This window comes from Panicum virgatum, chromosome 1K (assembly GCF_016808335.1).
Source record: "Panicum virgatum strain AP13 chromosome 1K, P.virgatum_v5, whole genome shotgun sequence".
Classification (NCBI taxonomy): domain Eukaryota; kingdom Viridiplantae; phylum Streptophyta; class Magnoliopsida; order Poales; family Poaceae; genus Panicum; species Panicum virgatum.
In genome coordinates, this window is record NC_053136.1 from 27,442,650 (window position 1) to 27,467,859 (window position 25,210).

The 25,210-nt window shown below is 44.7% G+C and overlaps 1 long non-coding RNA gene across 3 annotated transcripts in view; it reads left to right on the forward strand.

Moving 5' to 3' along the window:
* LOC120700664 overlaps window positions 1–23,234 on the forward strand; it is a 44,109-nt gene extending 20,875 nt beyond the window's left edge. Inside the window, exons 2-3 of one of the 3 annotated variants that reach the window (XR_005685937.1) lie at window positions 2,101–2,206; window positions 2,281–2,680. This is a non-coding gene — a long non-coding RNA (uncharacterized LOC120700664). Of the gene's footprint in view, window positions 1–2,100; window positions 2,207–2,280; window positions 2,681–23,006 lie in introns of those variants that run through there. The other 2 variants (XR_005685938.1, XR_005685939.1) reach the window with 2 other exon arrangements.
* Window positions 23,235–25,210: the final 1,976 nt, after the last annotated feature.

Here is a 25,210-nt window from a genome sequence, read left to right on the forward strand (position 1 = left end):
CCATGAACGTACCAATAACCACGTTAGGAGCCTCAGCCGCTGACTCGGCCGTCACGTGGTTCACCCGACCCTGTGCTGGCGCCCTGGGCTGAGCTGGGCGCCCCTGCTGTCCCGCCTGCGCCTTCCGGGGGCAAGTGTTGGCGTAGTGCCCCGGCTGCCCGCAGTGATAGCACACGCGAGGAGGTGCTGGAGCCTGCTGTCCGGCAGGAGGAGCTGCCTCCGTGGAGCCTGGGGTGCTGGCGGAGCTGGTGGAGCAGCACGAGCCGGAGGTGGCTTCCCGCGGCGGGGCTCGCCGGACTTGGCCCAAATCGGCCGCTCCGGGGCTCAAATCGACGCGGCTTCGGGTCTAAGTCATCCTTCTCATAAGACCGTATCACTCGTGGCCAAGTTGTGGTGGTGGAGTCGAGCCCTTGTGCGCTTGTGGTGATTCTTGCCTAGGTGCTGATGATGCTTGAACTAGTAGACAAGCTGGTCCGGAAGCAGGAGCTGGTGGGGAAGGTGGAGCTGGAGGAGCTGGTGGCGATGGTGGAGCTGGTGGAGATGCTGGAGCTGGTGGCGAAGATGGAGCCGCAGGAGCTGGTGGCGATGGTGGAGCTGGTGGAGATGCTGGAGCTTGTGGTGATGTTGGCGGGGCCGGTATATATGGTAGAGCTGGTAGAGACTGTTGTGGTGATGGCGTGGTAAGATCTGCTGAAACAAGCAGAATAATATCTCGCTTGTGCCATAGTATGGTGATGCCAACACATTGTCCAAGCGTGGTCTTCCCATCTACATTGGGGATGTCTATATCGTTGTCTTGATAGCTTGATTTTAGGAGCTCCTGCACTCGCACACATGCATATAGGGGCGGGATTGGTTTTCCCTCAAATAAAGCCCCAGCAGGATCCACGTGGGCCTTGGCAACTTCTTTCGTCTTCTCAGCTCTACCGATCGGATACAGGAGCATGCATGGAGTAGTACTTGTTACAGAATCCACTGGGTATGGTTGTGCTGTCGTTGACGCAACACCGCTCTGAGCACATGTCGAATTCGATTCGGCTAATACCGGAGGGGGCATCGTCACAATCTGGCCGGACTGCTGCTCTACAATTTGTGCAAACATTTCCCTAAATTTTGATTCTGCTGCTTGCTCTGCCGCTTGTATAATCTATTCCTTGTAGCGGTCATGCCTCTTGTAGGTTGACCGGTGCTCTTGGAACCCATCCTTAAATGACAACTTAGAGGACATGTCTCTGACGCGACCTCCATGCTCTTTGGACCCAAGGGCTGTACTAAGCACATCCTTGTCCCTCTTGGCTTTGAACTTTCCTTGACTCTAAAGGTCGGTAAGTTCATAAATTTTTTGTGCGACGGCTTCGGTCTGTGGTTCGTCAAAATGTGGCTTGTCATCCACTATCTTAGGCTTCCTTGCTTCAAGCCAGAACCAGCCACGATCAGTAAGGCCTTGAAAAGGGTCAGGTAGCCCTGTGGTTATTATAGCTACTCTTTCACGCCGCCACTGATCGGCCTTTCTTTGGTATTCCCCCGGGCCAAGACAGACTTTTTGTACGTTGCTCAATGCTAGATCTCTATTTCTCTTGCTCAGAGCTAGAGATTCCTTAGAGTTTTTTTGCCGAACAAACTCTTCCCATTGTTGTGGTGTGATGTCCCCATAATCTGCAAAAGGTGTTAGGCCCTTCTGCACATACTTGGTATTTAGTTCACTCTTCCATCGGCGGAAAGTTTCACCCAACATCTTCTTAGCATAATGCTTCACTTTATCTTGAGTTCCTCTTGGCAAAATAAAAGTTCGGCTCAATAGTTGCCACATCGCCTCCTTCCTATCCTCTGCAACTGTTGGCCAATCGGGGATCATTGGATCCAAAACCATCTTTGTTCTTATTATAGAACCGATTGCGTTCCGAAATTTTGCACTTACATCAAGAGGCTCCATTGGCTCTCCTGCTGGACTAACTACATTGACCGTCCATTGGCCTTCGGGGTATTTGTTTCTTCCACGCTGACCCCGTTTCCTTTAATTTTGGCTGCCAGAGGAAATCGATTGAGGTTCTGGACTAGAGCTTTCATTCCCTTCAAGTTCTTCGTCTGTTGCGTTTGCAGGTTGGCGTCGGCGATCACCTCTTACTGTCGGAGGCTCCTACATGGACCATACAATTCGGCAACTCAGTATGCGTAGTCGTTGAAAATGTATATTTAATGCTCGCTAGTAAGTCTTTACCCGAATTGGACTCAGAACGTAATCCGGATCAAACTCCGACCTTGAACGTCTTTCTCTTTCAGGGAACAGATGTGGATCAAGAGGATCCTGCCACACTCCGCCTACGTAAGCCCCTCGTCCTATCTGCGGACCTTCGTCATCCCCAGATTTATCGGAGCATCGCCATGATCGTTCCAGTCCATCTGGGATACAATTTGCTCAATTTCCTTGTCTTGCGTCATCGCATTTTCCCCTTGTGGGGAAGGGGACAACGGATGAGACATTTACGACTTCTGAAAACATAAGCATAAATGTAGATGAGATATTTGTTTCTCTCTATATTATCACTCTCTCTATGTTTCTCTATATAAATGTGTCTATGTATTTGTCTCTCGCGAATGAGAGAGAGAAATAATGGAGACATTGCCGATTCCTTCTTATAATCAAATCAAGGACACATCATATGTTATCTTTAATAAACAAGACACATGTAATCCATTTTGACATCTACATCTAACAAAAAAATTATCTTCTGCCTAATAATTCATATAACAATAGTAATACATTTTTCAATATTTTTCATTGTTCTAAATAAAACTAGTTCCACACATTCAATAAAACAACTCCATAAATAATGTTTATGAAATTTATTTAACCTAGGAAATTACAAGCTCTAAATAAAACTAGTTCCACACATTCAATAAAACTAATCCATAAATAATAAACATTTATGAAATTTATTTAACCTAGGAAATTACAAGCTCTAAATAAAACTAGTTCCACAAATTCAATTCAGGCAAGAAATGGAACCTTGTTTCCATTGTTTCAAACACATTCAAACCAAGTTCATTGTTTTTTCATCTAGCAATTTTGGTATGAATTTTTTCTGCTATTTTTAATTATTTAAACAAATTTACAAGTTAACTGCTTAAAAAAATAACAAATTTACAGGGTTGACCTGCGGCGCCCACTGGTCAGTCGGCCCACAAGAAAAAAAAAGAAAAAACCTTTTACAGGGGCGGCCGGCTGGAGGAGGTGGCCAGGCAGGGAGGAGGTGCCGGCCCGCGGGCGCCGCTCTTGCCCGGAGGAGGGGCGTGTCGGAGGAGCTCGGCGCACTGTCCCAGGTCCCGGCGGTGCGGATCGACCGGGGGCGGCGGCGCTAGGACACCGGTGGAGTGGGGCACGGCGCACGGCGGAGAGGATGGCGCCAGTTGAGATGACGGCGCCGGCGTCGATCTGCGTGGACCCAGAGAGCTTGAGCACAGCGCCGGCGGCATGGGTCCCGACGGCACGGGGCTTGCACGAGCACTGGCGGCACGGTGCGCGGGGACGGTGGCGGCGCTTGTGCAGCTTGCGGCGGAGGACGCAGCGGCTCTCATGTGGGCGGAGGAGGGACAGGAGGCAGCTGCACGTGCGCGGGTAGCGAAGGACGCGGCGGCGCTGGCGTGGGCAGAGGAGAGGACGACGGCGGTGCGGGAGGAGGACTGTGGCGCCGAGATCCAGCAGCCTGGCGGCGTCGGATGCAGTCAATCGAAAAAATGGCTAAGTCCTAAACGCTACCCATATTTATAGCAGAGGGATTTTTAGGAGCGGGTGACATCACTACCCGCCCCTGAAAATGATTACTAAGGACGGGTGACATCACCACCCATCCCTGAAAACGATTACTAGGGGCGGGTGACATCACCACTCACACCTATAAATATTTTTCAAAATATCCTAAAACTTGTTTTATATCCAAAAAAATAGCAAATCATATAAAAAAACTCAAAACTTGACCCTAGCATTGTTGAGAGCCATTAAAAAAGGAAAATAATATTAGAATTAAATTTTTAGGATGTATTACATTTCATTGTGGGTAAATCACATTATAACCCTATCCTACTATATCACATAACTATATGGTTTTAGATTTTCACACCCTCAAGGCAAATATACAACGATTTTTTATTTTCATATATTTTTTCCTTGTTATATGTGTCACAATAATGGCAGGTGTAAAGTTTCACCTTTTTTTAGTTATTCTACTATTTTTCTAGAATTAATTGAATTTCAGAAGGTAATTGGAAATTATTAGCAGGGGCGGGTGGAGTTACCAGCCGCCCCTAAAAATTCTTTTGTAGGGGCGGTTTATGTTTTAACCCGCCCCTAAAAGATGATTTTATAGGGGCGGGGTGATATTATGACCCGGCTCTAGTAATATTTTTCAAAATATTCTAAAAATTACATTATGTCCAAAAAAATAGCAAATCATATTCAGAAAAATTGAAAATTTAACCCTACCATTGTGGAGACCCATAGAACAAGGGAAAAATAGGATAACTATATTTCAGTGTGTTTTATATTAGATAGTGTGCAAACTCCATTATACAGTCTCTCACTGCTATCTCATTACCCTATACTTGTAGATTTCCACTATCTCATTACCCTATACTAGTTTTCAAATTATAGTTTTATGTTATGGGTCAAAATAGGTTCAGGGTTAAATTTTGGCTTTTTTGGGGTCCTTTCCTATTTTTTATCAATTAATTGAATTTTTGAAGTTAATTGAAAAATGTTAGTAGGGGCGATTGACATCACCACCCGCCCCCACTAATGCATTTGGAGGGGCAGGTATTGATGTCACCCGCCCCTATTAATATTTTTAAAAGTTTTCTGAAAATGAGTTATATCATAAAAAATGCCAAATCATAGCAAAAAAATTTGAAAATTTAACCCTACCATTGTGGAGACCCATAGAACAAGGGAAAATTAGGAGAACTATATTTCATTGTGTTTTCTATTATATAGTGTGCAAATCGGAATATATTTTAGGTTCCCTATTTTTTAGAATTAATATTTTTAAAAATCTTTTGAAAATGAGTTATATCCTAAAAAATGGCAAATCATATCCAAAAAATTTGAAAATTTAACCCTACCATTGTGGAGACCCATAGAACAAGCGAAAATTAGAAGAACTATATTTCAGTGTGTTTTCTATTTTATAGTGTGCAAACCGGAATATATTTTATGTTCCCTATTTTTTAGAATTAATATTTTTAAAAGTCTTTTGAAAATGAGTTATATCCTAAAAAAATAGCAAATCATATCCAAAACATTTGAAAATTTAACCCTACCATTGTGGAGACCCATATAACAAGGGAAAATTAGGAGGCGGCGCGGCTGTGACGAGAAAGAAAGATATGAAACTCCATCAAATTTTCATCGCAATAAACGTTACAATCATTCCATCATTCAGAATGCAATGCCATACTGAACGCAAGGGAAATACAACGCAAGGGAAATGATATGAGTCCATACATTACATTAAATATCACAAGCAATCCATACAACTAGCTAGTAATCCATATTACCACAAGTCCATAGAGAAAGCAAGGGAAATGATACAAGCACACATAGCGCAACGAGTATTTCATGACGACGACGTTGCTCCAGTGGGCTGAATAGACTGGTACTCCGTGGGCAAGCCTGACGACACGTGCTCCTAGCATCTAGCACAGTTTTCTTAAGTGCTTGCCGCTTCCAGTGTCTCCTCATCTTTCGAATTATTATTCTTTGTCACTGTAAAGGAGTTGTGTTAGCAAACAAACGACTGGACAAGGTCTTCTGTTTTAGTTGGATAGTTGTATACATAAGGATTGAAGCTCAACTAAAAGTACCCTTGTGTGGAGACCATTTGGGTGGGACCTTCGTAGTTGCCGGTATCTTCGTCGTCGCCATATGCTTTGAGATCTAGTTCAGTGCCCTCCGATGGTGAGTCCGGTGGTGTCTCTTCCACAATGGTGGATCCACTTCCATGTTCACATGGAGAGGGGCTGCCTTCATATTCCTCAATCTGACATGCATGAGAATCCACATGAGGTAGCACAGTTTATGGATTGTTTGGGTGCTCAAGTATGTAATTAGGATGATGTATTGACTAGTTGAACCGTACATAATTGCACACGTTGTTGTCCTTGTTCACCTCCTTGTCCAGAAGGCCCCGCACCCTGGCAAGGGGCGGGTTTAGGGTAAAGACGTAATCGGACTCGAACTTCTCTCATATCTGCAATAAGAGCGACAATTGTTAGAAGGAATAGTGTATCATAAATGAAGCAAGGTTTTGTTATTACTGCAATTACCATTCTCGTGTTGCTCGACTGCCTGTGGGTCCGCCGGTGGCAGATGAAATGGTTGAATCCAAACTGCCCACAGCTGCACGTAGGGACCACTTTGTCCAACTTTCCGGACTCCTACATATACGAGTCTAGGTATAGATTCCAATTCTGCAAATGTGTTCGCCCAGAGTGAGTTATCACTTGTATCCCTCCCAACGTCGACGAGCTGACATATGTTTGCGAAGATTCTAGGTAATACCAATTGCGACTACGCAAATAGATGCAGTGGTAATCCAGATATGACCAGGTGCAGTCGTATGTGATTTTGTGGTGATCGTGGGCGTCTAGCTGGTGTCAAGGGTTGTTGTGGTAGTTGCTCATCACAGGGTATTTCAGTGGAACCAAAACCGGGTGTCCAGGGTGCGAGGGCAAGGACATGTTCCCCAATACGGATGAATGGTGCCGACAAGATGCGATTGTCCTCCTCGGGTGAAGGGCATAGCAGCAAGTAACCTATCATGTAACATGAGACACTCTCTAGCGGAAGCTCTACCCCAATGTTCTGTAACACTACATCACGTAGCGCACTGCAATGGATCTAACCGGGGGACTGTAGAGGAGCTTCTAGAGATGGAGCCGGGGTGACAAGTACTGCTCGGCTGAAAAAATGCCGGATATTGTACCCGACCTCTAGTTCGTCAATGACTATTAAGTGTTCACAGTAGACTACTCACTCTAGTGCCAGGCTAGCAGAGTTATATATGTCAGGAATCGTGTTTTTGCGTGGTGTGCCTAAGAATATAGTCTTTGATCGAGGTACTCAACTCCCTTCTCTCTTTTGACAGAAATCACATGAGAATTTGGATACACGGCTGAATTTCAACTCAGCTTATCACCCTTAGATTGATGGTCAGACAGAGAGGACAAAACAGATATTGGAAGACATGTTGAGAGCTTGTGCTCTGAAGTATGGTACTAGTTGGGACAAGGGTCTGCCGTATGTGGAGTTCTCATACAACAATAGTTATCAGGCCAGTCTGAAGATGTCAGCTTTTGAGGCTCTATATGGCAGAAAATGCAGAACACGATTGCATTGGAGTGAAACTTGTGAAAGTCAGTTATTTGGGCCAGAAAGTCTAAAAGATGTAGAGCAACAAGTTCAGATCATCAGAGAGAACTTGAGGACAGCACAGTCTAAACAAAAGAGTTATGCAGACACCAGACGTAGAGAACTAGAGTTTGAAGTTGGTGACTATGTCTGTTTGAAGGTTTCACCCATTCGAGGTCTCCGCAGGTTCAAAGTCAAGGGAAAACTGTCACCAAGGTATATTGGACCATTTCAGGTGCTTGAGAGGAGAGGTGTTAGTTGGAGTTGCTAGCTCGCCTTTTAGATGTGCATAATGTATTTCACATCTCTCAGTTGAAGAAGTGTTTGTGTTTACCTAAAGACCAGTTGCCTTTGGATGAACTCAATGTGGAGGATGATCTTACCTATATATAGTATCCAACTAGAATCATAGAGATAGCAGAGAGAATCACAAGGAATAAGGTTCTTAACATGTGTAAAGTTCAATGGAGGCAACTTGGGAAAGAGAGGATGAATTGAAGGCCGAATTTCCCGACTCTTCTCAAATCCATCCGAATATCGAGGACAACATTCACTTTAAGGGGGTAGGTTTGTAACACCCTAAAATTTACATTAGAAGAGTCTAGCTTAGTTCCACAATTTTCTAGCTTCAAAAAACATTATTTTTGCACTCATGAAAACTCACCGTAGGCTCTAAGTTGAATTCTTGCATTCATGCTGGTGCATATTTTATTTTTGTTTGATTGTGCTCGAGTTTCTAAACCTCCTAGAACTTTTCTAGATTTTTCTAGGCATTTCTTCTATTTTTCTATGAATTTCTTTAAATTTCTAGGCAATGGAAATACCTTTTTATTTTTGTTTCTTTTTTTTCCTTTTTTCTCTTTTTCTTTGCTAACAGGGCTGCCGGCCACCCTTTTCTTTTTCCGCCAGCCCGAACTCCCTTCCATCTACTCTTTCCGGCCCAAACCGGCCTAGCCAGCGCCCCTTCTTTTCTTTTTCCTTTTCTCCTACTGACGGGTGGGACCGAATGTTGGGTATTTTAGCGTCACGAATAAATCCACAAGTGCATAGATACTGTTGTGCTTTCACCTCAGAGTATTCCAAGGTTTATCGAATCCACAGGGAATGTGTGTGCACTAACTCCTATTCTAGTCGGTCTAAAGACCCACCAAGATAGGTTGAAAAGAAGAAAGGATTCCTAAGATAGCGCTATAGGTGAGTTAAAGGTCAATCTCTCGGACACAGGCTCACAACTGGTCTGCCAGTCGACTCCGGCCAACAGCTCTACACTACATTCGAACATGGAGGATTACGAAGGACCAATAGGGCTGTCACCACCTACGGCCTACCTCTAATAAACTGTGAGATATAAGGCAAACAAAGGATAACCCTTAGCCTAGATACCACGCTTACGCTAATGATTACTACTACAGTCTAACTATGTATGATATCTCACAGCAAACTACAGCACTCTGTATGAATATAGAGCGACGACCCCGCGAGTAAGAGAACTAATCTCACTCAACTACAAGCACTACTAGCATATACTATACCAAGTAGAATACTAGAGATAGGAACTACGAATACTTAGTAAACTCGAAGAATGTAGCAGCATCCGTAGAGGTACAAGCTGAGAGCAGAGTATCGACACCCCGGCACTTCCCAAACTACTCTTTCACTCTCGTAGAGGTACAAAATGGAGAAGAGCGCCGAAGATTGGCGCCCCTCCTGAGTACCTCTACCCTCTCCCTAGGCTACGACAACTCTAAACTCAAGAGAAGGCTTGGAGTTGCACGTGGTGGATGTCTTGATTCTTACCCCCCTCCTCTCATATATATAAGGGGTGCCATGGCCTCTTCAGCCTCGGGATTGGGCCCATGCCTCCTGGAACTGACCTTGGCATTGAATGAGGAGTTAACATGTGGAAGATAGCACCCAGGACGAACTGACCTATGGTCGGCCGACCATGTTGGTCGGCCGACCAGAAAAGGTGGCCGAACAGCCCAATTCTTGGTTTGGACACTGCTAGGTGGGGCCCCATGTCATGTATGTGGGTCATGGCTTGTCTTAAGGTAGTTTGGTAGCTATGGTGGGCCCGTGGATCCTCGTGAACGCGTCTGATTCATCGAGAAGGTGTTGCCTCAGATCAATGACGTGTCACCTTGCTTTTGGGCTGCATTCCTGCTCATGTGAGGCTGTCTAGTGGGCCATTTGATCTTTGTATGTAGTTGGACATTTGTACCTTGGATCATACTTCCTAGTTTCCTGCATTTTTGGCCCAAATTCATCTGCACATATTCTCAGACCAGCATCTATGGAATTTGTCAATAAATTACTCTACGCTGACATTTATTCCTTTCGACGCTCAACTTTTGCACGATAGTTGACGCTTGAAATGAGTCATTAGCGAGTGTCAAGAAGATCCCCCACACTTAGTTCTTTGCTCATCCTCGAGTAAAGGCTAGAACTAAGGCAGACCCAGCTTCTATATGATATGACACCTGCATACAGATTATTCTAAGCCTTATCTTCGCCTGTGAATTTTGATGTGTCTACCATAAATGTTTGGGAAGTTGAAGAGTGGAACTATGCTGACTTCAGTTTCCTCCACTTTCCTGCCATATGATTGGGATTTTGAAAATATTTTTTGCAAATACCAACCATAGGTTTACTTCTCCATAGGATCTCTCATGTCGCTCATTGTGTATATATATCCTCACCAAGGCTTATATGGAGCTCATGGTAGGTGAAAGTGGAGGTATGCACTTGTGTCACAAATATTGCAACTCAAATAATGCATCCATGGAGATGACAAATCATACAAGTTGATCAAGATTGTGCACGTGTGTGGAAGGTGGATGGTGGGAATGAAATACTCCTTATGGATCTCTCTCCCTTTTATTCGGATAATATGAGGTCATGGCTATACTATTATTTTCCTTTTTTTCTTTGGGCCTTCATGAGTCTAATTTTTTCCTTGTTTTGGGTCATGCTTATGGGGCACGCCATCTTTTTTCTTTTTTTTTGATAGCCCATGTCTCTTTTGGGGGATACTGATCATTAAACATGGAGTTTTAATTTTGTGGATGGATGAAAATGGTGTTGACGCCTACCAATGTCACCACTGAGAGTCAACGGTGACGCCCTATTGACACTCCTTAGAGCCCCAATTTACGTACCGCAAGCGCACAGATCGTGGTAGCTTTTCCCTTAGAGTACTCTCCCAAGGTTTATCAATCCGTGGATAAGAAGCGAACCGACTAGAGTTTACCATCTAATCTATCGAACCTATCCTAAACATGAAGCGAAGATTGCATATAAACTGAACACTTGATAGATATGAATGAAGCATAAGTGTTCATCACACCCACAACCGTAGATGAGATAACACAACCAAGGAGCTAGGGCCTATCATCTCTAGGTACAGTTCTAGTCAAAAAGATGATCAAAACATAGATTGCATCTCAACTAACGGTACACGAAATCATCTCTCAGAAAGGCGTCTCGCAAGCGGCCTACTTTCCCAAGGTCGCCGGTGCGAGGTGCATGTCGACGCCTAAGGTTTCCCAAAGCTTTACCCCAAATGCCCACCAAGTGCTCTTACTCGAAGCTCCTCCTCTTGGTGGCCGCGCAACGACTCCCATGGTACTCGCCATCGATCCTATTCTACATCATGCCGTCGCTAGAATTTTTCCATCCCCCATGCTGTCACCACACCGGGGTAATCAACCAACTACTAAAACACGCTACCTCAACGTATCCGCAAGATATAGACTAATCACCACGAATAGATCTAATCTTACTATGAACATATGGATGCATCACATATGAGAAAGAAAGCATGCATTGAAGTAGACCAAAGTCGAGACAACTAGAATAAAGAGTAGATTGATATCACCATCGTGTGTGTACATACCCCGATGAATGATGGGGATGACTCCCGAACTCCACCATGGCACAACCTCGCAAGGAGGCCATGGAGGCTAGGGGTGGCCTAAGCCATCTCCTAGGTACCTTCGAAGACTTGCGGTGGCCGTCGTCTCCCTCCGGCCTTGGCCCTAGGTTTTCGTCGAGTTCTGGGTGGATTGATTCCGCGAGTTGAATAAGGTGCGAGCTATTTATAAGCCGAGGAAGCCACCGGTCGAAGGGGAGGCCGAACCGCCTCGGAAACGGGCTAGGCCGGCCGGCCTCATGGGCCTAGGCCAGCCGGCCTACCCACTTTCGGGCCCGCCTCGGTCTCATCTTTCGCGTGTAGACTCCTCGCATCTTCTAGAGTTTATGTCCTTCACGATTGCACCCCTTTGGACGTCGTTATCTTGGAGATATCTTCAAGGAAAGGATAGGATAGGGAATCCTTCCTTAAATCTTTATTTGCTTTGCTTAATCCCGAAGTATCTTGATCTCATCTTTGTGGGCTTGGTCCATTGGGCTCTCTTGGAGGATGGATGTGCATGAATGGGCTTCGAATCAATATGGGCTTTGGTCCTTCCTTTGGGCTTTGGCCTTCGTCTTTCTCCGTGTTAGCGCTCGATCACGGGCCTTATCATTTCACGCTCCAAAATAGGCCAAAAACCTGCAAAAACGAAGTTCCTCCAAAATATATGTGCCAGTGTAAAAATGACCAATAATTAGGCCGGGGTTAGGATGGTTAGTGATTTTGATATTAAATTCATGCCATTATTAAGGATAAACAAGGGATAAAATGGGTACTTAAGGAGCGCCAACACGCCCACAGACGCCAAGGGGTGGCAGGTATTTCATGAACCACAAATAAATACGCAAGCACACGGAATACCGCTGCAGCATTTTACCCGAGAGTATACCGGGGTGTCATTTATATTTCTGTAGGGAAGATGGCGAATGAAGATACATAGGCTAGTTAATAAACTTAATCTAGATTGGATATTCAATTACATAAATAGGGGTAGGATAGATAACATGGTAGGAGGTAGTGCAACACACACACACACACAAACTACCTTCGAGATAAGTAAACAAAAGAATTGCTATAGGCAGGGAGAAAGGCAGAAGCTAGAGCTCAAGTCAGATGTGCTAAGCTAGCTATATCAATGCTATCTTATGGTTAGATTGTCAGATATTAAACAACACAACTGGTAGACCTGTATCTAAATGACGGGGGGAGCCCGCGCACCCTGGCAGCTTTATGTTCCACCTACCCCCCAATCCGAACGTGGAGGATTACTAGGGCTTGAATAGGGCTGTCACCACCTGCCGGCTACCACTACAAACTGTGGGAAAGGTTGATAGCCAGCAACACTTATCTAGTCTAGACACCATGTCTACACTAGTAAATGATACTCTAGTAACCCGCGCGGAGCCACCACCCTCCGGGTGGACAGACATCATACTAGAGAAAACATACGAATACTGGAGTAGTTGATAGAGTTCTAAGCCCAATATGTTAACCATCGCAAGCACAGGGCGATCATGCAATGCAAGCATCAAATGATAATGCAACCAGATCACGAAGCATATATCCGATAACTCAGAACATACTTCAAACAGATATCGGTAACCATAGTCTAATTCTATTACAAACGACCGAATATTACAAGAGAGAACTAGAGATGAACCCATACCAGAACTCCCAAGCAACTCCGGGGACTCGATGACTCCTAGACTTCTCCTAAACTCCACTAAGCCTATAGACTAAGCAAGAATGCCTTGAGATGAGAGGTGACGTGAGTGTCTGTGTGTGTTCATTCTCTACCCCGCACCCTTGTATTTATAGGAGGGAGCCACGGCCTGAAACCTGCAGAACCGACCTATGGGACCAGTGAGGAGGCGACACATGGCGAAGTTGAGGCGGTGGAGCCCACAGGCCTGGTCGGCCGACCAGGGTGGTCGGCCGATGGCCCAAGGGCGCCAACCACCCCAGCTTCGTCCAGGAGACTATCCTGCTCTCCTCTTGTCCTAGCTCTGGGGTATGGCTTGTCCTAAGCCAGTCTGGCGTAGTCTTTGGGCTTCACTTGGTCCATTTGAGCCTGAATCAACGCTCTGATATTTTCTGTGATCTTATATTGGGCCATAGTGTGCTTGCAACCTGCATATTAGCTGAAAAATACATCTTGCATATTCTAGAAGTAAAGTGTGATTTAGTTATTTATTTGGATAAAGATGCGTGTAAGAAATGCAAATTCTCATGATTTTCTGATCAAGTTGACGCCCAGAAATGGTCATTAGAACAAGGTTTGTTCGTACGACTTTATTTACCATATCTATACTCGCAACAACTTAGACTTAGATCAAGCATATGCAACCCACGAAACTTTTAGGTTCATGGCAAAGCGTTTGCATAGCCGGCAGACTTAAACTTAAGGGAACTCTTCTAGTCAAAAACTAGACACAACAGACAAGGTAGAACAAAGCAAAACTTATCTTTTCAACTTCCATAGGAAGTTAAAACATTCTTACCGCACATGATAAAGGAAAATAAAGCAGTAAATATTTATTTTGTTATGAAAGTTTTTTATCAAATTTATTCAAAAATAAATAAAGGGATACAGTTGACTTAGGGGAGGGGACCTCCCCCAAGCTAGCTCTTGGTTTAGGGTCTAAAAAGCAGGACCTTTCTCCATACCTGATTAGGTTGAGGTCGTTTCGTCCGTTCCTGGAGAAGTAGTAGCGGGCGATGACGTCTTCTTCTTGTGCCACACATTCTTGGTCTTCTTTAGTGGCGTAGATGGTGCAGGTGATGAAGAATAGGCCCGATCTTCCGAGATGTAGGGGTAACTTCGATTGGTGGAGACTCGACGTTGGCGATCCGGCTTCTAATCAGACACGATTCGAAGTCCTGCAACTGTTACACCACTACTCCGTTGGTTATCAACCAAAAACAATTTGATTGACCTCGCCAAGAAGGCTTTTCTTGCAAGCAAATCAAAGAACACATGCAAGAAAGGGTAAACACGCAATCTGAAATTGCAGATGTGTATGAAGCAAAGATCAAGATGGGTTTCAAGCTCTGATCACAAAAGGACTAATCGCCACAGAGGTGTATAAATAGAACGAGGGCCCTGGATCACTGTCAAAGGACTTGTCGCCACAGTTACAACGAATCAATCTCAGTTTCACGAGGAAAACTAGAACTAAACAAAATCTTAACCCTAATATGGCGGCAGCTGCTGATTATATGATGGTTGGGGCGTGCATAACCCCATAGCCACGTCCATAATGGACCCCAACATGATACATGGGCCAACAGCCCAAAAGATGGTGTTGCAGCACTATGACAGATTCTGGACGTCTTATTGTTTCGATGATTCCCGTCGAATCCAAATGAATTTGGGCCTGAGACCAGTTCCATTGGAAGAACCTTCAAATTATCTTTCCATCCATATAAAGAACATCCAAAACGGACTCTGTATGCGACCTGGGCATTGATTTTTGTGCGGGTTGCTCTTGGACTCCGAGATGAACTCAAACTTGATTTGGGCCTCCACCTTGGCGACTCAAATCGGATAAGTTTCGGGCCTCCATCTCTATTTGGATATCCATGCTGGTCTCTTGGGTCTCTATGCCATTCTCCAATTGTGGTCGTACCTATGGAGGACATGTCCTCATCATCCTTCCCTTCTTGAAAAAAAGCCATCCTCAGCATCGAGTGTGCTTGAAAGTGATTCTGCACAAAACAAAGGAGAGCAGGGTTGCAAAAATAAAGGGAACCAAAATTATTGTGAAGAGGGATGTGACCATGTTTCCAATTTGTTGGTGTGTCATCATGCACAAAAATTGCAGCAAGCATGTAGGCTCCTTGGTCGTAATGTACACAATGTTTGTCAATACTATCTTGCAAAACATTAGTACTAACAAGCAGTAGCATAGGAGTAGATGGCATATGAATATTAGCAGTGACTTTGGATCCATAGTTGATTACAAACTTGTACATCAAAAGAAGAATCCATATTGCTACTAATCTAAACGCGTTGAATTATGTATTGTCCGTTGTTATTATATTTGCCAATAGCATGATATGTATGTCGAGAAAACCATGGAAAATCAGCATATCCAAAAAGTTTCTCCTCCAAATAACTAAGATTACACAAAACATCAAGTTCAATGTAAGCCAAAGTACTTAAAGAAGATAACAATTTCGGCTCATCAACATCACTAGCAATGTGAAGAAAATGTCTATTTTCAGCACAAGTATTCGATCCCAATAAACATATTGCATGTTCTTGGATTAATGGTTGCATGGGTATAACATAAGTAGCATCACATACATCAAGAGAAGTCTCACCTTCCGTGAGTGTAGCACCATGGGCATTACCTATGTTCATATTTTCAGCATGAGTGATTGGTGCATTGTGAGATGATGGTTCTAAATTTGCGCATGAGGTTGTGAGCTCCTCATTTTGTTTTGCATCATCCTTGTCCACTTGCGTTTGTCCAGAATCCTACATAAGGTTAGGGATAGCAGGAGATACAACAATAGAATGATCCTCTAACTGAAACACCTTATCATAAGAGTTAACTATATGATATGGATTAGCAAAAGTTTCTCTCATAAGAAATTTCATGTCATCCCAAGTTTGAGGTTTATCTAATGGAGTTAAGCTCTCCCACCAAGTTAAAGCAGAAAGTCGTAAAACACTAGCTGCATTGTTTACCTTCCTCCTTGGACACATAAAGCGATTAGCAAATATGTTGTCTACTGCAATTTCCCATGCAATGTACTCATCAGCACTGATGCCATCATAAGTTGGTGGATACGAAGAACCTGACATTGAAGATAGCAAAAGACAACACGAAAGTATTATCCGTATCTACTAGAAACTACTGGGATGGGAAGATAGGAAAATGGACTACAATATCTCAAGCGACTTATCACTGTCTTGCAAGTATTCTTACCAAAGCTAACAAGATGGTACAATCTGCTGTCAAGCTTGAGTGTAACAGTTGCAAGATGAACCTGTGCGAACAGAAGTATTTGTGGAGCTTTAGGTTGGCACAATATGGTAGCAAGGAATATCAAAATTTCAATTCAGAATTGTAAAACTGAAAAGTAGTCCCAATCTAGTCTATGTCGCCGGCCTAAATGTGTCCTGGACTTATTTCAAGCAAGAAACAATATAACTCTGCACAGGGATACAAGGGTGCAAGCACTTCTGATTTTTTTTCTTCTTCTTTGCCTTTTCTTTTGTTCTTCTTGTTGGTGCTGCTTTTTTCTTTTTTTAGCACCTCTTTGCCTCTTTGTTTAGGTTTTTTTTCAGAATTGCAGCAATCAAATCTGGTGGTTGAAGAAATTCTTTTGTCTCTCACTTTATAACTTATGATGTGCGGAACAATCACATGCACCAGCAAAACTAAAAACAAGAGTTGACACTAAAGACCACGAACTAGATCTAGACACGACGAACACAACGACACAATGAGGGACTAAAATTCAGCAAAGCAAATTGAACTAAAAAATTATTGGGCACAAGGGGTTATAGGACAGCGGAATTATTTTTTATGGGGCTTTTTTTGGACTATAGGTAATGAAAATAAGATGAATCTAAAGGGCACATGATAATATACCTCACGATTAACCTGAATCTTGATACCACATGATGAAAGCTAGGCTCGATCTTCCGAGAAGTAGGGGTAAATTTGATTGATGGAGACTCGACGTTGGCGATCCGGCTTCTAATCAGACACGATTCGAAGTCCTGCAACCATTACACCACTGCTTCGTTGGTTATCAACCAAGCATAACTTGATTGACCTCGCCAAGAAGACTTTTCCTGTAAGCGAATCGAAACACAAGCAAGAAAGGGTAAACACGCAATTTGAAATTGCAGATGTATATGAAGCAAAGATCAAGATGGGGTTCAAGCTCTGATCACAAAAGGACTAATCACCACAGTGGTCTAGAACAAGAACGAGGGCCCTGGATCACTGTAAAAGGACTTGTTGCCACAGTTACAACGAATCAATCTCAGTTTCACGAGGAAAACTAGAACTAAATAAAACCCTAACCATAATATGGTGACGACTGCTGATTATATGATAGTTGGGGCGTGCATAACCCCTAGCCACGTCCATAATGGATCCCAACACGATACATGGGCCAACACCCCAAAAGATGGTCTCACAGCACCATGATAGATTCTAGATGTCCTATTGTTAAGATGATTCCTATTGACTCCCAATGAATTTGGGCCAGAGAGTGGTGCCATTGGAAGCTCCTTGAAATTATCTTTCCATCCATATAAAGAACGTCCAAAATAGACTCTGTATGCGACCTGGGCATTGATTTTTGTGCGTTCTACTCTTGGACTCCGAGATGAACTCGAACTTGATTTGGGCCTCCACCTTGGCGACTCAAATCGGATAAGCTTCGGGCCTCCATCTCTATTTGGATATCCATGCTGGTCTCTTGGGTCTCTATGCCATTCTCCAATTGTGGTTGTACCCATGGAGGACATGTCCTCATTAGCAGGAGTAGGATCCTTGGGTGTAGGGTAGGCGATCTTCTGATGTTCCCATACAGTATTGATGATGAAATCAGGAATCTTCTGGTCGTCTTTTACTGGCTCAGTTGGGGGATCATGAATCTCCCAATCTTCCCAGGCAAACTCGGAAGGAGAGTGATGAATATCCCAATTTTACCAACCGGACTCAACTCATAACCCTTGCTTCTCGCTATCTTCATGAATCAGAAACAATTCCCTCTTGTTCTGAAACTTGAATTTCATGCTTTTCCCATGATGCGAAGGCCGACTTTCCCCGATCCAACATCAATTCTGGCACTTGCATCTCTCAGGAATGGTCGCCCAAGTATGAGCGGAATCCCAAAATCTCCTTCCATATCGAGGACCACGAAGTCCGTGAATATGAAGGTGTTCCTGAATTTTACCAAGTGATTTTCCACGACTCCCTCAAAAAACCTCACGGTAGAGTCTACCAGTTGCACACAGATAGTGGTAGGGGAAAGTGCCGGATAGCTGAGTTTTTCAAATGTTACCTTGGGCATGATGTTGACACTATCTCAAAGGTCGCACAGAGCGTCATAAAAGTCGCAATCAAAGATTGAGCAACTGATCACTAGGGTTCCAGGATCCTCTTGTACTGTGGCTGCTAGTTCGCCCCATGCGCTTCGTCTTGGTCGCATGAGCTTCTCTGCATAGCTGGTGAAGGGTGTTCTGCTAAGTGGCTTTTCCCACTTGGCAGTCACGGCGTTGACACTCTCTAGAGTAGATTCGGTTTGCCCAGGAACATTCCCTAACTCAGCAGTAGGGGTAGCAGTAGCCAGCTGAGCTAATTAAGTTTCAAGCATCTTCTTGAAACTCAGCTGGTTCTTGATGGCGGTGGAGAAGCTGTCCATCTTGGCATGGATGGTCTCCACGGATTTGTCATTAGCGGTCAACTTCTTCTGAATGGACTCGTTGATCTTCGCTTGGCCATAGACAAGATCCCTCAAGGTAGGTTGGTTAGAATTAAAAAAAATTGAATTCCCGTTACCTCCTTGATAATATGGGCATGGTTGATTCCACCCCTGACCTCCTTGTGGACGAAACCCATTGTTGTTGTCATTGAGATATAAGGCTTCTTCTTGGGTTTCTGGGCAATTATCACCGGAATGGCCAACATTCCCAAAAACCTCGCATGTCATGCGAGCTTCCAAGGCTTAAAGTGTCTGCATTTAAGCCTTTGTCTTGGGAATAATCCTCGAACATCTTGAGGAGGAGATCAATTTTGCATGGTTGGAGACAATCATCGCTCCAACCTTGGTTGGACACCATCTTCTCGATTAATGCTGCAGCTCTTTCAATGGTTAGCGAGAAGAAAGCTCTACTCGCAGCGGCATCCACATGATCACGGGAAGATTGACTCAACCCGTTGTAGAAGTTCTGAAGAATGAGCCAATTGTCCAGCCCATGGTGCGGAAACACAAGAATGTATTCATGAAGTCTCTCCCAAGCTTCAGAAATTGACTCATTTGATGCCTGCTGAAAGCTCAAAATTCTTCAACGAAGAGCATTGGTCTTGCCCGTCGTGAAAAAATTTGCTTGGAACACCATGGCACATCTATCCTAGGTGTGCATAGCGGTCTCTTGTTACCATGGAACCATTGCTTCACTCTCTCCAGAAGAGATAATGGGAACAAATGGAGCTAGATCGCATCCTGAGATAGTTCCTTGATAACAAAGGTACTATGGAGTTCCAAGAACTGCTGGAGATGAGCACTGGCATCCTCATTGGCCTTGCCACAGAAATGGCTAGCCTACACCATCGTGATAAGACCCATCTTGATCTCAAAATTCTCCCCTCCGGTGTTAACCTCGGGCCCGGTGGGGATCTGGTTAGCAAACGGAGTGGAGTAATCGCGGAGTGTCTTCTGGGCCAAAACTTGAGAAGATGAGAGTGATTGATTCGACTGCCGAGAGTGATATCCGAGGAGGTACGACATGAGGACGAACTCTTCTCAATAGTGACTCTAGATTGGGCATGAAATTTTGCGACAAGTTGAAACCGGTCATACACTACGCTATTTTCATATCAACAAAAGATAGAAAACAAAGCCAAGTTAAGCGAATACCAATTTCTATTTTATTCATAACTTTTGCCTATGTAACTTCACTCTATGCCTTCCCCGGCAACAGTGCCAAAAATGCTTGTTGGAGCCAACCAATGTCACCACTAAGCAAGCAGCGATGATGCTTGCAGACGCCAAGAGGGTGGCAGGTATTTCATGAACCGTGAATAAATCCGCAAGCGCATGGAATACTATTGTAGCATTTTACCCGGGAGTATACCAGGGTGTCATTTATATTTTCGCAGAGAAGGCGGCGAATGGAAATACATAGGCTAGTTAATGAACTTGATCTAGATTGGATATTCAATTGCATAAACAGGGGTAAGATAGATAACATGGTAGGAGGTAGTGTGACACACACACACACACACACAAACTACCCTTAGAGATAAATAAACAAAATATGCTATACTCTAGGAGAAAGGCAGAAGCTAGAACTTGAGTCAGATGTACTACGCTAGCTATATCTATCCTATGTTATGGTTAGATTATTAAAGATTAAACTAAAACAACAGGGAGACCTCTTCTGTAGCTGACGGGAGAAGCCCGTTCATCTAGACAGCTTTATGTACCTCCTACCCCCCAATCTGAATGTGGAGGATTACTTGGGCTCAAACAAGGATGTCACCACCTGCCGGCTACCTCACAATCCGTGGGAAAGGGTGACATCCAGCAACACTTATCTAGTATAGACACTATGTCTACATTAGTAAGCGATACTCTAGCATCCCGCGCGGTGCCCCCACCCTTCGGATGGACAGACATCACACTAGAGCAAACATACGAATACTGGAGCAGTTGATAGAGTTCTAAGGCCAATATGTTAATCTTGGCAAGCACAGGGCAATCATGCAATGCAAGCATCGAATGTTCACTACTACAAATTCTGTAGCATCATATGCAATGCAACCGCCTCAGAGATACCGTCACGGTTAATCGGACATTAACCGAGGCAGTTTTGCTGCCCGCCTCAGTTCATCAAATTTTTTTTAAAAAAACGAAAAAGCCCGGCAGGCCCATCCTGGGCCTGCCAAGCCCGTCGCCGATGTGTCCCCGCTACTGCCACCACGAGCATCATGGGCTGCGGGTGCCCCCGCCTCGTGCTCCGCCTCGGGCCACGTGCTCCACCGCAATAGGCCGCAGGCGCCGCTGACCCGAAGAGCTCCACCACCACCGCCGGCACTGACCCCGCAGGCCACCGCTTCCACGAGCCGTAGCCGCTCCGGCCGCTGCCGACCCGGCGAGTTCCGCCTCTGCCGCCGGTGCTCCACCCTCATGGGCTCTGCTGCCGCGAGCCATGAGTGCCGCCCCTGCAAGCCGTGGCCGGCGGATCCGGGCGCCGCTACGAATCCGGCCAGAGCCTAGGATTGCCTGGAATCCACCGCATCAGGATCTGGGAGGGAGGGAGTAGAGAGAGATAGAGAGAGAGGGGGAGGAGAGAGATGGTGGCTGTGGGAGTGAGAGAGGGATTGAAGTAATTTAGGGTTTGATGTTGCTTTTATACATTGGAGGTGTTAGTGGGCTGATGTGGGCTTGGGCATTTGGGCCTGATTTATTGAGGCGGTTGTGTTGTAAAACAACCGTCTCGGTTAATCAATATTAACTGAGGCATTTATTTCTAAGCTGACAGACTCGGTTAATCTATTTTGCGAGGTGGTATTTCATAACCATCTCGATTAACAAAAAGTGAAAGCTTCAGTTAATCGATGGCATTAACCGAGGCGGTTTTTTATGTGCCCGCCTCCGAGGCAATTTTAAAGCGCCTCGATTAATAGAATTTTATAGTAGTGGATAACACAACCAGATCACGAAGCATATATCTGATAACTCAGAACATACTTCAAGCAGATATCGGTAACCATAGTCTAATTTTATTACAAATGACCGAATATTACAAGAGAGAACTAGAGATGAACCCATACCAGAACTCCCGAGCAACTCTAGGGACTCGATGACTCCTAGACTTCTCCTAAACTCCACTAAGCCTATATAATATACAAGAATGCTGAACTCCCGAGCAACCAGGGTGGTCGGCTGACGGCCCATGGTAGAGCCTGTCCTAGGTCGGTTTGGGTTGGTCGTTGGGCTTCACTTGGTCCATTTGAGCCTAAATCAGTGCTCTGATATTTTCTGTGATTTTATGTTGGGCCAAAATATGCTTGCAACCTACATATTAGGTCAAAAACACATCTTGCATATTCTAAAAATAAAGTGAGGTTTAGGGATTTATTTGGATAAAGATGTGTGTAAGAAATGCAAACTCATGATTTTCTGATCAAGTTGACGCTTAAAAATGATCGTTAGTGAGCCTCAACAGTGCCTCCACCTCCAGGCAATACTGTTCTTGCTGTCATATATATACTTGTTGTTCATTTTGTTCACGAAAATAATGTGCTTGCTAGAAATTTTACTGATACTTGTTGGAAAAGGATGATATTGGAGAGTGAAACATCTCAACCTCAACCTTTGCCAAATAACATCCACCTCAACCTCAACCTCAACCTCAACCTCAGTGTTCACTAGATAGATTGAGAGATCGATACGAGAGTACAAATGAAAGTAGATAGTTCTTATACAGTATTGTGTACTTGCCATGAACAGGTCGGCCTCGAAAGGTATGAAGCATATGGCATGTACACTCGCTGGAGTGCGCCATGTGCTTCTACCTTTCGAGGTTGAGGTCTTCATGAATTCTTGAGAGTGAGAGATTGAGAGATCGATACGAGAGTACAAATTAAACCAGATTGTTCTTATAAACTAGTGCGTACTTGCACATAAAAATATCAGCCTCAAAAGGCATGGACCACATGCGCCACATAGCGAGGCTGAGGTGTTTATGGCAAGTATACAGTAGCTTATTATGCCTTTGGAGGCCGAGGTCTTCATTGATTGTTATAATCCAAAGCCAACTCTCCCAGTTTTGTTGCTTTTTTTTGAAATGCTAAATATTGTTCCTACTGTCATATGTATTCTTGTTGTTCATGTTAAAATTTGCAAATAATGATTTAATTTGCTGCCTATTTTTTCACCTTTGTTTTCATATGCATTAATAATTTGACTCCTACTTCTTGGTAGGATATGCAGGATAATTAGGAAGAGATTGGAGAAGAAGCAGCTCTTTGCTATTACAGAAAAGGTTGCCTCCTTGCTGGTAGACGTTGAACTGATTCCTTTCATAGACTTTTTTATTTGTGCGATTATTGTACAGTTTGTTGTGGAAAGATACAATATATAGTTTATCATGTACAATTGGTGATTGTTTATGATCGATGTAACATTTGTGATATATGAATTGAGTTTTAATTGGTGGTTGTTTCTGATGTAACCTTTGTGATATATGAATTGAGTTCTATTTTGTGTGTTTGCTGGATCAAAGACGGCTGTCAAATCCTAGCGGTGCTCTAGGATGCAACCAGAACCAAAAATGAGCCTGCAAGGGGTCTAGCTCCAAGATGACGAGCAACAACCAAAGCCTGTCAGCTTTTCCTATTCATCAGGTGACGGCGCCTAGAAGCATAGCCCGTCTCCTTTAAAAACTACGAGTGACGGCATTGCCCTAAGCCCGTCACTCATGCATGAATCATAGATGATGAGCGCTGTCTTTTGCCTGTCACTTATCCTTCAATCACAGGTGACGGGTGTTGTTCTCAGCCCGTTACCTTTATAGGACAAATGTGACTATCTTAGATCTCATAAGGGGGCCCGTCATCAAGAAAGGTGACGTCCTGTGATGTCCGTCACCTTTTAAATAATTAAAGGTGACGGATGTTATGTTGTGCCAGTCACCTACATTGAACAAAGGTGACGGGCCTAGACCTCATAGGGGGGCCTCATCACCAACTAAGGTGACGGTTTTCTAGTGAAGACTATTACCTTTAACTAACATAGGTGACAGGCAAAGCCGGTCACCTTTTTCTGTTCTAAACAGTAACGTAGAAGAAGTGACGGGCGCGATGCCCGTCACTTTAGGGAGGTGACGCCCGTCACTATTGGCTTTTTCTTACATAGTGACCATTACCTATACGATAAAAGCTAACGGTCTTTAAGTAAAGTGCGTTACAGTAGCTGACCAGTGAGCCCGGATGGAAGCCTGGTAACAAATATCGGTAATGGTCGTCATTGGACGACCGTTACGAAATATGGGCTTTTGTAACAGTCTGTGGTCTGTGCCCATTACGAAATCTCTCCATGGGCCCACAGAAAAAGCAAGTTTAGGTTACTGGTTATTGCTTTTCATAATGGGCACAACTAAGTGCTCATTACAAATGTGTGCAATGGTTAACGGGCTTACGCCCGTTACCTTTATACTGTCATTAGTAACTCGATAATAGTAACGGTTGCTATGCCCATTACTAAAAGGCCACATGTGCTTGTTATAAATCTGTGGCTCCCACATAGTGGAATTCTTAGATTATCTAAGTCAAATTATAAGACCCTTTATGACATCTACATACAACACATATCTCCCACTTGATGAATTTATGCAGAGAAAAGAAAAAAAAAGTAGAGGGGTGAGGGAGAGGGAGAGGGAGACAAGAGAGTCGCTTGTTGTTGCCGGCCGACGTATATTATTGTTTCGACATCCCTATGGCTAACACACCTACACACTCCAAGACAGAGATATGAAGTCGCCATCAATACAAGCATATCCATTATGAATAAAGAGACTCGCACTTAGTTGGACAGGTTTCACCGCAATAAATAAAGAACACTAGGGAGGTTAGCGCGCTATGCTGCTCTCGGGATGTTCACGCGAAGAGGACGGCCTGCGGGTAGCTTGGCGGAGCGGCGGGAAGCAGGCTCGAGGCGGCGCCAGCGGCGGCAGACGAGCGCGCAGGCGTCGAGGTCGCGCTTGCTGGCGCCGGGCCCCGAGCCGACGCGGCCGAGCACGTCTTCAAGGAGCTCGTCCGGGAGCGCGACGTTGACGGCGCCGCCTTCAGAGCACAAGGGGCAGAGGTGCGTGGAACCCTAGCGCCTGCCCCTTGAAACGCTTCAGCATTAACTGGCGCAGCAGTAACCGACGCGGGAGGGACGCCGACGGACGGCGGAATCATCGCGGGATGCAATCCGACGGACGGGAACGATGATGCCACAGGTAGGCCGGGCTGCCGCTGTGACGCAGGCTGGGCCGATCCATCGCGGAGGAAGCTCGGGCCAAGTAATTGATGGCCGCGAGCCGACGAAAGAAGGCCACCGTAAGCCCAAAACCAGGCGATGGTGGACACGTGGCGCCTCCAGGTTTCCCCCGCGGGCGCGTTAAGCACGGAGGAGGTGCTTAGGCGCTTGAC